Source organism: Elephas maximus, chromosome 20, assembly GCF_024166365.1.
Source record: "Elephas maximus indicus isolate mEleMax1 chromosome 20, mEleMax1 primary haplotype, whole genome shotgun sequence".
Classification (NCBI taxonomy): domain Eukaryota; kingdom Metazoa; phylum Chordata; class Mammalia; order Proboscidea; family Elephantidae; genus Elephas; species Elephas maximus.
The window spans coordinates 47,558,081-47,570,417 of NC_064838.1; the positions used below are offsets into that span (position 1 = coordinate 47,558,081).

The 12,337-nt window shown below is 46.8% G+C and overlaps 1 protein-coding gene across 2 annotated transcripts in view; it reads right to left on the minus strand.

Moving 5' to 3' along the window:
* The window catches only part of POMGNT2 (protein O-linked mannose N-acetylglucosaminyltransferase 2 (beta 1,4-)), a 30,302-nt gene extending 22,635 nt beyond the window's left edge, over positions 1–7,667 (minus strand). For both annotated transcript variants that reach the window (XM_049862776.1, XM_049862775.1), the window contains exon 1: positions 7,441–7,667. The gene's annotated coding sequence lies outside the window, so the exon portion shown is untranslated. The remainder of the gene's footprint in view (positions 1–7,440) is intronic.
* Positions 7,668–12,337: the final 4,670 nt, after the last annotated feature.

A 12,337-nucleotide genomic window follows, 5' to 3' on the forward strand; every position in this document is an offset into this window, starting at 1 on the left:
GTCCACAAACACTATGAAGTCTGATAAGGAGTAAACGCAGCAGGAATTCTGGGTCTAGAGCAGGGTGTGCAAACTCACATGCCTACTGGGGCCAGGAGCCAATGGGGAAAGAGAAGCTGGGGGTGGGTCTGTGGTAGCCGGGAAACCAAACGCCCAAGTTAAAGATGCAGCTGATTAGGGACTGGCAGGAAAATGGCCTGGTGGTATCAACTCTTGTGATGTGAAATGTCCTAATTTGTTAACTACTGGCAAATACTCAAATCAAGTGAAGGCAGTGTGCAGGCCCAAGAGCTGAGCCTGCTGGCCTCTCATCTTCTGCCAGATTCAGCCACGGGCACAAGTTTGTAAGCTCTGGTCTAAGGTGACGCCCCTCTCCTGCCGGCCTCAGCACCTGCACTGGGTTCCCAGCTGCACCACTGCCAGACCAGCTGCTCTTCACTCCTGCCAGAGCAGGGCCGTTGGGGCAGGGACACTGGACTGCCTGCCCCTGCCAGGCCCAGGCCACAGTAAACCCAAGGCCAGCCTGTGGTCCGCATGGGCAGAGGGTGGTTGGGGGAGTGGAGAGAGGGCGGCAACAGCGCCTAGAGAAGGCTTTAAATTCGGATTTTGTCACTGAAGAGTGCTTTTATCCTAAATACAGCCTGGGGATTTTTAGTTACAGAACCTTTTGGTCTTGCACTGATTGATGCGGCTCAACAAGTTTCAATAACTCAGGCATATCCTCAGAGTGATCTCTTCTCTTTTTTGTATCAGAAGTAGTACACGGAACAGGTACCAGTAACATAATGCTGGTATGTGCTCCAAGATCAGCTATTAATCCAACACTATTGATAAACTCGGACAAGTATTTATAGAACATCAGGTTTTCTGACGCAAGTATTTACTCTTTGGCAAAATGTTGGCAGCCTCTGAATGCCCCTTGTAAAACTTAACATTTAATTGACACGGCATATTTAACACTGAATTAAGAGTTCCCATCCTTAGACTAAAACCTTGACATGGGCAATACCTCCTTGCTTTAGTATAAAGAGCAAAATAGTCAAAGCTGGAGACATTAATCCTGTGTCAATAGTTGCTGATTATGACTCTACTTCTTTCTCTATAAAAGGGTATGGAATCCCTTTAAAAGAAAAAGAAAAAAAAAAAAAAACCCAATACCATAGAATTCAAGTCCATGCTACTCTGGTGAGATGGATGATATCAATCTTTGCTGAAGACAAGCCAAGGCTTGCAGCCCCTGAGCAGGTGGAGTGAGTCCAACATCCCCCCATCCCAGTGGCCTCTAATCCCCTCAACAGTTTTTGTCCTTCAAGTAGCGCAGATCTTTGCTAGCACAGCCTGCTGTGATGTCATCTGGCTTTGGCTTGGCACAAATGGGTCACTTACAAATTAAAGCTGGCTGTGTTGGTCCTTTCCGGCATAATAAAGCAGCAGTACCGCACATCAGTGTGGCTATAAACAGAGGCACAAACGGGACAGGATCGCGTCAGCCTTTGTTGTGAGGCTCATACAGGTGACACAGAACATGCCTCTATCAATTTTTTTAGGCAAAACTGCAAATGGAAAATAATTCTTCTAGGAAATGCTCAGAGCCCAGGTGTACACAGGCCCAGACGGGACCTCGGGGTTAGTTTGAGAAGACTGAATTCATCAAGAGAGTCAGAAGACATCCACTACTGAAATCATAAAATATTCACAGAGAAACACAAGAAATGTGTACAACACACAGGTGGTGACGGGAAACAGCTGTGGGAAATCAGGGTTGAGGCCACCCAGGGAAGCTACCTAGAGGGCTAGTGAATTTTGAGTGAGGTTTTGGAGGCATTTTGTGAAGGGTGGGTGGAGGATAAGATGAGCATCCCTGTTATGTATTTACATGTCCCCCACTGGCAATGACTGCAATGAACTCTGTTCACAGCAGGCATTACCATGCTCAGTTCTCACATCTGTTCACCAAGCCATGAGGCCACCAAGCCATGGAGCTCCTCCTTGACCCTGGGGCAGTGATGGCCAGACCCCAAGCCATGTGCAGCTCAATGGCACTCAGTGAGTAGCCAGGGAGGCAGAGACTGGGGAGCACAGGCCACAGGGCAGGTGCGGGCAGTGCCAGGTGAAGAGTAGAGGGATGCGGCTACCAGGAGACCTGGGTTTCGCCAGAGGAGCCCCACAGGCGCAGGTGACAACTCACTAAGCCCTTGAGAGGGTGAAGCTCTGTGGCAGCCAGGTCACCAGAGGTCCCTGCCAGATACCCAGGAAGCTTGGACTCCAACATCAGAACGGGGCGGGGGGGGGGGGGGGGGGGGACTTGGCTTGGGCTTTCTTTGGGTCTCACTTATCACTCTTCCCATTCCTAATAATGACAACAGCATCATAGTTAACATCCACTGACCATTCACCAGGTGCCAGGGTCTCCACTTCACGTACATCACCTTGGGTGTGTGGTACAGTGACAATCCTCACTTTATAGAAGATAAAACCAAAGCTCAGAGAGGTAAAAAGCCTGCGCAAGTTTACATAGGAGGGAACAATGAGATTCCAACCCATGCAGGCTGGCTACAGGGTCTGTGATCAGTTTCTTTTTTATTCAGAAATAATATCAAACTTACAAAAACACTGCACATGTACAAAGAACTCTTGTACACTCTTACCCAGATTTGCCGACTGCTAATCTGACACGCTCATCATTCTCTCTCTACACATGTGCACACACACACACTTTTCTGAACCATTTGAAAATAAGTTGGAGAGACATTTTGCCCCTTTAGACCCTAACACTTCAGTGTGTAATTCCTAAGAACAGGGAATTCTCATATAACACAATTTCGGGGAATTAATATTGATAAAGTACTATCATTAGATCCAATTGTGGCACTCTGTATTGGACACTCACACCTGTAGGCCAGCAAAGAGAAAGTAGGTCCGCTGAGAAATGAGTCCCTGAACAGAACAAGGCTGGACTGCTTCTCCTGTTGCTTCGGACAGCAACTGGACACATGTTTTGGAAGCTCTGGCACCCAGTGCACCTGCGGCAACACCTGAGGCTACCCCAGGATGTGTTGTGATTTCTGCCACAAACCTCCACTGCTGGAGGACCCTGGGTGTGGCTCATCACTGGATGTGTCTAAAGGAACCCAACACAAGGGCCTGTATTGACAATAGTAGTAATAGTAGCAATCACAGCAATACAGCGACCCCTTCCTGAGGTTTGGCTCAGGGCTGAGTATGCACCAAGCTGAGACCGCAGCTTTTCAGAATGGAGAAGAGAGACAAACTCTTAGTATAAGACTGTGCCAGTGGTGGTGACTGCTGGCACGTGCTGGGCCCTGGGTATGTACCAGTAAGGATGCAGGGTCAGACAGAATGGAAGGATTGACTGCAGCCCAGGCTGGCTAAGGAAAAGAGGAAGCCAGCCTGGCGGTGGTGTGGGGGGGCGGGGGGGGGGGTGTTATGTTATTGCCGTCTTACTTCATGGAGCACCTACTATGTGCCAGCACCTCTGTCAGACAATATTCCTGTTGTGACCCATAAGGGCTTCACCAGCTGAGTTTCAGAGGTAGATCACCAGGCTTTCTTCCCAGTAAGTCTTTGTCTTGAAACTCTGCTGAAGCCTATCCACTATGGGTGGCCCTGCTGGTATCTGAAATGCCAATGACATAGCTGCCAGCATCATAGCAACGTCCAAGCCACCACAGTTCCAAAATGATATAGTGCTGGAAGATAAGCCCCCTGGGTTGGAAGGCACTACACGACAGCCACAACAATGGACTCGAGCATACTAAGGATCATGAGGATTGTGCGGGGCTGGGCCCCATGTCATTCGGTTTTACATAAGGTTGCCATGAGTTGGAGCTGACTCAACAGCAACCAACGGCAACAACGGTATGTGCCAGGCACTGTCCGAAGCCCTCTTCCAGCCTCCCAAAGGCCTCTGATGCAGGTTAACGGCATTATCTGCATGTTCTTTTAACATAAGAAGACTGGAGCTCAGAAAGCTGCAACCTCAAGGTCTTATAGCTCAAGAAGCGACACCAGGATTCAAACCTGTGTCTGACTCCAGGTGTCTTTTTCTTAAGCACTGTCATCAGATTCGGAGGTGTAATCAGTGACAGAGAAGCAGAGAAGACCTCAGAGCAACGAGTTTTCATCACTCAGGGGCAGGGCAGGTGTGGACGGCTCTGGAAATGCAGAAACGAAGGCTCTCGACAGTAACTTAGCAACTCAAAGCTCCTCTTGCTACAGTTATTTTCTGCCCAGCTCTGCTGAGCAGAGAGAATCTGGTGGTGGCAGGTGACTTAGGGTGCTGAGGCCCTTCTCTAGTCCTAAGGAAAGACTGGGTAGCAGTCTATCCCACCTGCCCTGGTGCTTTGCTGACAGGGTGAAGTCACCAATTTAGAATCACAAAACCACGACTTTTTAGAGCTAAAAGAGCCCTTAGAAATGATCTGATCCAGCTCTTTATTTTATAAAAGATAAAATGGAGATCTTGAGAAGTAGTGTGAGATGCTTGACATCTCACATGCAGCCAGGATTAAAACAGAGGCATCCTGGCTCCGGCTCCAGGGCTCCTCCTTCTCGCACCCATGGCTCGTGGGCTGTCCCCCTCCCAAAAGCAGAGATCATGCTGGGAGAAGTCTGTAGCTCCCCAACTCTTCCCAGCAGCTAAACATTTTCTTCTTATAACCAAACTTTCCAGGTCCCACCCAGATTGCACCCCCACCTCCCCCGCCCAGCCCTGTGGTCCAGGGATGCGAGCCCAAAGAGGCTCTCTTCCTGACACCTCATCCTCAAAGTCACCTAATGGATGCCTTCCTTCAAGCTTCCCTACCGGACAAAAGTAGCCTCATTCAATCTCTGACAACTTCCCAGGCTGCAGGGTCCTGCCTCTTCCCCAAGTGATGGGAGAAGACCTGTCTATCCCCAGCGCTGGAATGCTCTATTAGATGGCACTAGTTCTGAAGCCGGAGATGCCAGGAGCTGAGCTCCCATCACGTCAATTAGTAGCTGAGTGACCCAGGCCAATTCTTAACCTATCCAAACCTCCATTTCTTGCTCTGAAAAACAGGTACAATTATACTTTTTTGTGGTTTTGTGAATTCAAATGGACAACAAAGGCAAAGCACAGTGCCTGGCAATTATTTTTATGATAATTATTATCAGTCATAACAATGATATAACAACTAAACTGCCATTTACTGGCTCTTGCTCTATGCGAGATACAATGCTAAGTGATTTACATGCATTATCTCATTTATTCCCCACTACAAACCTAAAGGAGGTGTTATTAATCCCATTTCACATTTGGGGACATACGCTCAGAGTCATTAAATGAATTGCCCGAGGCTGCACAGCTACTAAGTGGTGGAGCAGTGTTTCAAACCCAAGCGTGACTCCAAAGCTCATGGTGACAGATGTTCAACATACGTAGGTTCCACATTTCATATCATTGTATGTTTTATCCAATTTAAAAAGCCCTGGTAATCAGGTAGTCAGGTGGGTCCTAGGAGAGAGTATTCCACTGACAACCAAAATGGGACTGACGAGGACCCTTGGGGAACGGAGTATTTGCTTAATTTAATTTTCTGGTTAGCTCAATATTCACAAGAAACCTTTGTTTATTGCTAAGTATCTTCTAAAGCATGGCTCAGAGCAAGAACACTCCAACCTGGAGGCTGGTTCAAAAACCAGTGAAGTTGCTCTGACAGCAGCCACATCAAGGTTACCAAGTCATCACATGGCCATGGTGTGCCGGAACCCAGCCACCAGCACCCTGTCCTCCCCTCTGCTGAGGATCTCTGTTCTCAGCTTCTCCTCACTCTCCCAGGGATCCGACTCAGGAACTGACATGTTGGCCATCCCCAGGGATGAGGGGACCTGTATTCTTATCCTAGCTCTGCCATGAAGTAGGACTCAGATTCCTCATCTGTAATGTGAAAGGATGAGCTGGAAGGTCCCCAAGATCTGTGAGAGGCAGAGGGCAGCTAGTCCAGTGCAAAGAGGGACCTGAGTTCCAATCTCACCTCTAATTCTTTCTATCATTAACCACAATTTCTAATGTTTACGCACACTTGCTGTGTAACCGACACTGGGCTGAGGACTTGCCTGGCATTGTTTCATGTAATCCTCACAGCAACCCAGTTTCAGGATGTTTGTGGGAGCTGGAGGAGTTTGCAGAGCAGAGGAGTGATCTGTGATGTGGTGGAGGAGCTGTGGGAAGTATTGGTGGTGGTGGTGGGGTCGGCCCTCAGCCAGTGGTGTACCCATCGAAGCCATTAGCTCCAGGTGGGCACTGGCAGCTGGTCCCCGCGCCCAGATGCAACCCTGTAAGGAAGGTACTTTTATTCTAGTTTTGCAGAGCAAAAAACAGAGGCTCTGAGAGGACAAGTAATTTACTCAAAGGCACACAGCTAGCAGATGAAAAGAGAATTTGAATGCCCCGCATATATAACAGTAAACATTTGTTGAATGAACCTTATTCTGTCTGTGCTCTTGGTCACTATGTCCTATTAAACTCACCCTAAAACCGTGGAAGTCAGCCCTTCCCTTCCCTTCCCATACCGGGCCTCCTTTTACCCAAGAGTAGACTCTGAGAGTTGGCATAAGGTAAACAGACAGTGGCCACCCACGAGATGCAGGACTCTTGGCCTGAGGGCCGGAGACCTTGGCTGAAAACTCCCATCAGTGACCTGGAGGCGGGGCCCTGTGCAAATGCATGGGGTCGCAAACAGAATAACCAGAACGCAATTAAAGAGAATGCTGACGCACTGTTAAAAATCTAATTAATGTCACTGGACGATCTGTGTAGAAACTGTCAAATGGAAACCAAACCGCTGAATAAACTTTCACTGAAAACAAAGTAAAATATTATTTTAAAAAAGATAAAAAAAAAAAAAAAAAAAAGCACGGGATCAGGAGTCCACTGGGTCCCTCCTTCAGAGGCTACCTGGGCTCTGTCAAGCAGCCGTGACAGGCTCTTACCACGGGGCACACAGTAGGTGCCCCACCGAGTCCCAAGTCGCCCAGGGATCAGCTGCAGGCCTGCCCGTGTACTGCCGCTGCTCTCCAAGGGAGCTGGCGGCCCAGGTCCCCTCCGCGCACCTCGCCTGGCTCCCCGCCACCCGCGCCTCCTGCGCACTGTCACCCTGAACAAAAGGCCGTGGGGACCCGGCTGCCAGCGCCCGCCTGGAGCTGAGGGTTCGGCGCGCGCGCCGCCTGCCCGCACCCCGAGGGGACCCCCCGCCTCCCGCACCTCAAGCCGCATCACCCGTCACTCCTCCGCTCTGCAAACTTCCCCGCTGCCGCAAACGTCCTGAAATCTCCCTCTCACCCCAGGGCCCGGCACCCCAGTCGTTCCCTCCTGAGGGAGGTCCGGGGGCTGAGCCCTCAACTCCAAACCCCAACCGGGTCGTGGAGCCCTCACAGCCCCCAGCGCGCGCCTCTCACCTGAAGCCCAGGCCCGCCGGACTGCAGCTGCCCCCGCCGACACGTCCAGGCGGCCCCTCCGCGCCGCCGACTCTGGCTGAACCTGCCACCGCCGCCGCCACCGGAGCCCGCTCCGAGCGCGGGAGGCCCCGGCAGCGAGAGAAGTCTCCGCTGAGTCGTCCAGCCTAGCGCCGCCGCCGGGCTCGCGAGTCTCCGAGGTACGCCCTCCCCGCTGGCGAGCCCGGCGCGGGAGCCTGTGCGCATGAGCAAACCGCGCGTTCAAGCGCCCGGGCCCTGAGCCTGAGCTACCCACTTGGCTCGCGTGATCCTGGGACTTGTAGTTTGAATCCAGGAGAGCCCGCCCCCTAAGCCCGCGGAATCATGGGAGTTATAGTTTGCACCCCTTGAGAGTCTTGCGTTTTACCTGATGTTAGAATTACACGTTATGGTAGTCCTGATTATAAATTTAAATGCAAATTAAACCAACAGCCAGGTATTATGTATAAAATTAGAGTAATTAATATGTTCACATGCTTTTAAAAAATATAACACTACCAAACCAAAAGCAAACCCATTGCTCTCCAATTGATTCTGACTCATAGCGATACTGTAGGACCGAGTAGAACGGCCCCACAGGGTTTCCAAGGCTATAATCTTTACAGAAGCAGGCTGCCACAACTTCCTGGAGCAGAGTGACTGATGGGTTAAAATCGCAGACGTTTCGGTTAGCAGCAGAGCGCTTAACCACTGTGCCACCAGAGCTCCATTCATAATACTACAAAACAAACAAACGAAAAAAAAAAAAGTTGGCTTAGAGTTGATTCCGACTCAGCTGCCCTATGGGACAAAGTAGAACCTCCCCATAGGGTTTCCAAGGAGCGCCTGGTGGATTCAAACTGCTGACCTTTCGGTTAAACGCTGTAGCTCTTAACCACTACGCCACCAGGGTTTCCACTGCAATATCAGCACTCCATGGAAACCCTGGTGGTATAGTGGTTAAGTACTACAGCTGCTAATCAAAGGGTAGGCAGTTCAAATCCACCAGGCGCTCCTTGGAAACTCTGTAGGGTAGTTCTACTCTGTCCGATAGGGTCGCTATGAGTCCGAATCCACTCGACAGCACTGGGCTTGGTTTTTTTTTTTTTTGGTTTATCAACACTCCCATGATACCACAGGGGGCTTAAATACAAAAGCACCAGCCTCCTGCTGTGCCACTGCAACTCCCCTACCCCTACTTTATCCCACCCTTGCCGTCTAGCTCCTCAAGAGCAACCACTCACAACTCATATGACTGTTGTTTCTGGCATTTATTGCCAATTCTTGGACTGTACATATGCCTCTGTTTCTTGAATTATGAATTTTAGACCTCCACTGATTAGGATATACTAGAATTTAACTGAGATGTGCACCGGCCATGACTACCCACACCCCTATAGCATTGCAACAGTTCTGTCTATTTAATTGGAGAAACTCGGTCTTTATAATTATTGTAAGGGATAATGCCCAGTGTTTAAGAAGTAAAGTTGATCAAATTATGAAGGGCAGTTCAACAATACGTTCAAAAGCCTATAAAAACATATTGTAAACTTCTAACCAAGAAATTCTAATAATCGTGGATTAGTGCAAAGGCTGAACAGATTTGTTTGCAATAATAATAAGTTTAAAAGTTGGAGTGACAATATTACTTTCAGACAAAGTAGAATCAAGAGCAGGCAAAATTACCAGGGATAAAAAGGAATCCTACACAGGGATAAAAAGGAATCCTATACAGTGATAAAAAGGTCAATTCACCAAGACATGAAAATCCTAAATGTGCAGGTACCTAACAACAGAGCCTTAAAATAAATGGCTCAAATATTAATAAAACTAAAAGGAGAGATAGACAACTCAGAAATTATAGTTAGAAACTTCAACATTCCTCTCCCAACAATTGATAGAACAATTAGAAAGAAAATCAGCAAGGATGTAGAACGTGGATCTGGAACTCCAGGGCTAGATATGTGGATTTGGGAGTCATCCACTTAGAGTGTTGTAGGGAAAAAATATCACATAGTTTAGTAACGCAAAAAGAAAGTTTTCTTTGGCATATATTCAAAAAGGCAAAAGTAGGGCATGGACAAGCATGCTGCCGGAGCCATGTCTGCCTGAGTCCAAGGAAATATTACAGAAAAAGCAAAAGTGAGAAAACGGACAAGCATTTGCTAGAGCCATTGTCTACCCAAGTCCAAGGAATAGTTACAGAACGACCAGTATATATTAATATTACAAAATGTGCAAGCTATTGAAAGCTTCACCATTCCACAGATTGGCTAGAAACAGTGATCGTACATTTTGAATTGTCTTTCTTGACAATCGTTGGTACAGGTTTCAGTAACAACAATCAGGAGGGTCTTCATTGGTCCAACAAATTTTCTATCACTAAATGCTAATAGAATAAGATACAGAGTGGAAAGTCTTTTGTGTTCTGTTTGATTGGTTATGTGAAAGTTTCCCTAAAAGATATTTTCCAAGCTATTGTCTTTATGCCTCAGGGCCCAGTTGATGTGTCCTTGTGAGTCTTGTCAGCCCAGCCCCAGCTGGGTCACATTCTCAATGCTTAAGGACTGGGAATAATGACTCCAATATTATTTCCTAAATCAAGAGAAATAGAAAGTGAATGGGACCCTAGAGAAAGAGAGGGGCCTAGCCTCGAGAAATGTGAGCTCAGCTTGGTGCTCCATAAATGTTATCGATTTACAGAAAATATTACACAAGACCTTAAAAAGCCAGCTACCCAGCTCACCTTGGATGGGAATTCCAAAACACTCAATTGTTCTCATGAGGAACCTGTACATAGATCAAGAGGCAGTTGTTCTAACATAAATGGATACTGCATGGTTTAATGTCAGAAAAGGTGTGCGTCAGGGTTACAGACTTTCACCATACTTATTCAATCTGTATGCTGAGCAAATAACCTGAGAAGCTGGACTATATGAAGAAGAATGGGGCATCAGGATTGGAGGAAGACTCATTAACAACTTGCATTGTGCAGATGACACAACCTTGCTTGTTGAAAGAGAAGAGGACTTGAAGTACTTACTGATGAAGATCAAAGACCACAGCTTTCAGTAGGGATTACACCTCAACATAAAGAAAACAAAAATTCTCACAGACTGGACCAATAAGGAATACAATAAAGAGAGAGAAGATTGAAGTTGTCAAGGATTTCATTTTATTTGGATCCACGATCAACACCCATGGAAGTAGCATCGACAAATCAAAAGACACATTGCATTGGGTAAATCTGCTGCAAAAGACCTCTTTCTTTCTTTTTATTGTGGTTTAAGTGAAATTTTACAATTCAAGTCAGCTTCTCAGACAGAAACTTATACACACATTGTTCTGTGACCCTAGTTGCTCTTCCTACTATGTGACAGCACACTCATTCTCTCTACCCTGTATTGCCCATGCCCATTCATCCAGCTCCTGTCCTCCTCTGCCTTTTCATCTCGCCTCCAGACAGGAGCTGCCCACATAGAAAAGACCTCTTTCAAGTGTTAAAAAGCAAAGATGTCACCTAGAAGACTAAGGTGTGTCTGATGAAGCCATGGTGTTTTTAATCGCCTCATATGCACGTGAAAGCTGGACAATGAATAAGGAAGAACAAAAAGAATTGATGCCTTTGAATTATGGTGTTGGCAAAGAATACTGAATATATCAGGGACTGCCAAAAGAACAAACAGATCTGTCTTGGAAGAAATAGAATCAGAATGCTCCTTAGAAGCAAGGATAATGAGACTTCTCTTGTACTTGGGACATGTTATCAAGAGGGACCATCCCTGAAGAAGGACATCATGCTTGGTAAAGCAGAGGGTTAGCAAAAAAGAGGAAGAACCTCAAGGCAATGGATTGACACAGTGGCTGCAACAATGGGTTCACATATAGCAATGATTCTGAAGATGGCGCAGGACTGGGTATTGTTTTGTTTTGTTGTACATAGGGTCTCTATGACTTGGAATCAACTCAATGGCACCTAAGAACAACAACAAAGTATCTCCCACAACATTAAGTAAGTGTTATTTTGCAATATTCTTTTACTGACTTTTTAGATGGCCCATGATTTTATTTAACGGGTCCCTTATTACTGAGGAGTTAAGCAGTTTCCAAGTTTTACTTGTCTGTTTCTTATTTATTTTATTTTGAAATGATTATAGATTCACAAGAAATTTCAAAAATAGTGTGTGTGTGTGTGTGTGTGTGTGTGTGTGTGTGTGTATCCTTAAACCTGTCTCTGTCAAGTTGATTCTGACTCATAGCGACTCTATAGGACAGAGTAGAACTGCCTCGTAGAGTTTTCAGGGACCAGTTGGTGGATTTGAACTGCAGACTTTTTTGTTAGCCGCCAAGCTCTTAACCACTGTGCCACCAGGGCTCCACAGGAATAGTACAGAGAGGTTAATTTCATCTGGCCTTTCTGTTCCCCCATTCTTAGTAAATGGCTTTTGTTCTCGAAGTCACAAGAGGGTTGCTGCAGCTCCTGCCATCACAACTGGGATCCAGACAGGAAGTGGAGGAAGGGCTGGAAGCAAAAGGGACTTTTCTAGAAGTCTCACACAAAATTTCTTCTTATATCTCATGGGCCACCCTTATTTGCAAAGAAAGCCCAGAAATGTAGCTTTTTGATTCCTAAGGGAACAAGAGAGTTGCTTGGGGTATATTGCCACTTGGCTGGCCTGCCACTGTCTTATAATCTACATGATGAAATTGATGATGATGGTGATGATTAGGACGGTTTTTAAATATGTCTGAAAATTCTTTTACTCTCCTTGTTTCAAAAGGCTAGGTTTAGTTCCCTTTCCCTTGAATATGAGTCAGACTTAGGGAATTGCTTCAAATAAATAGAAGTGATGTTATGTGACTTTTGAAGTGAGTTCATAAA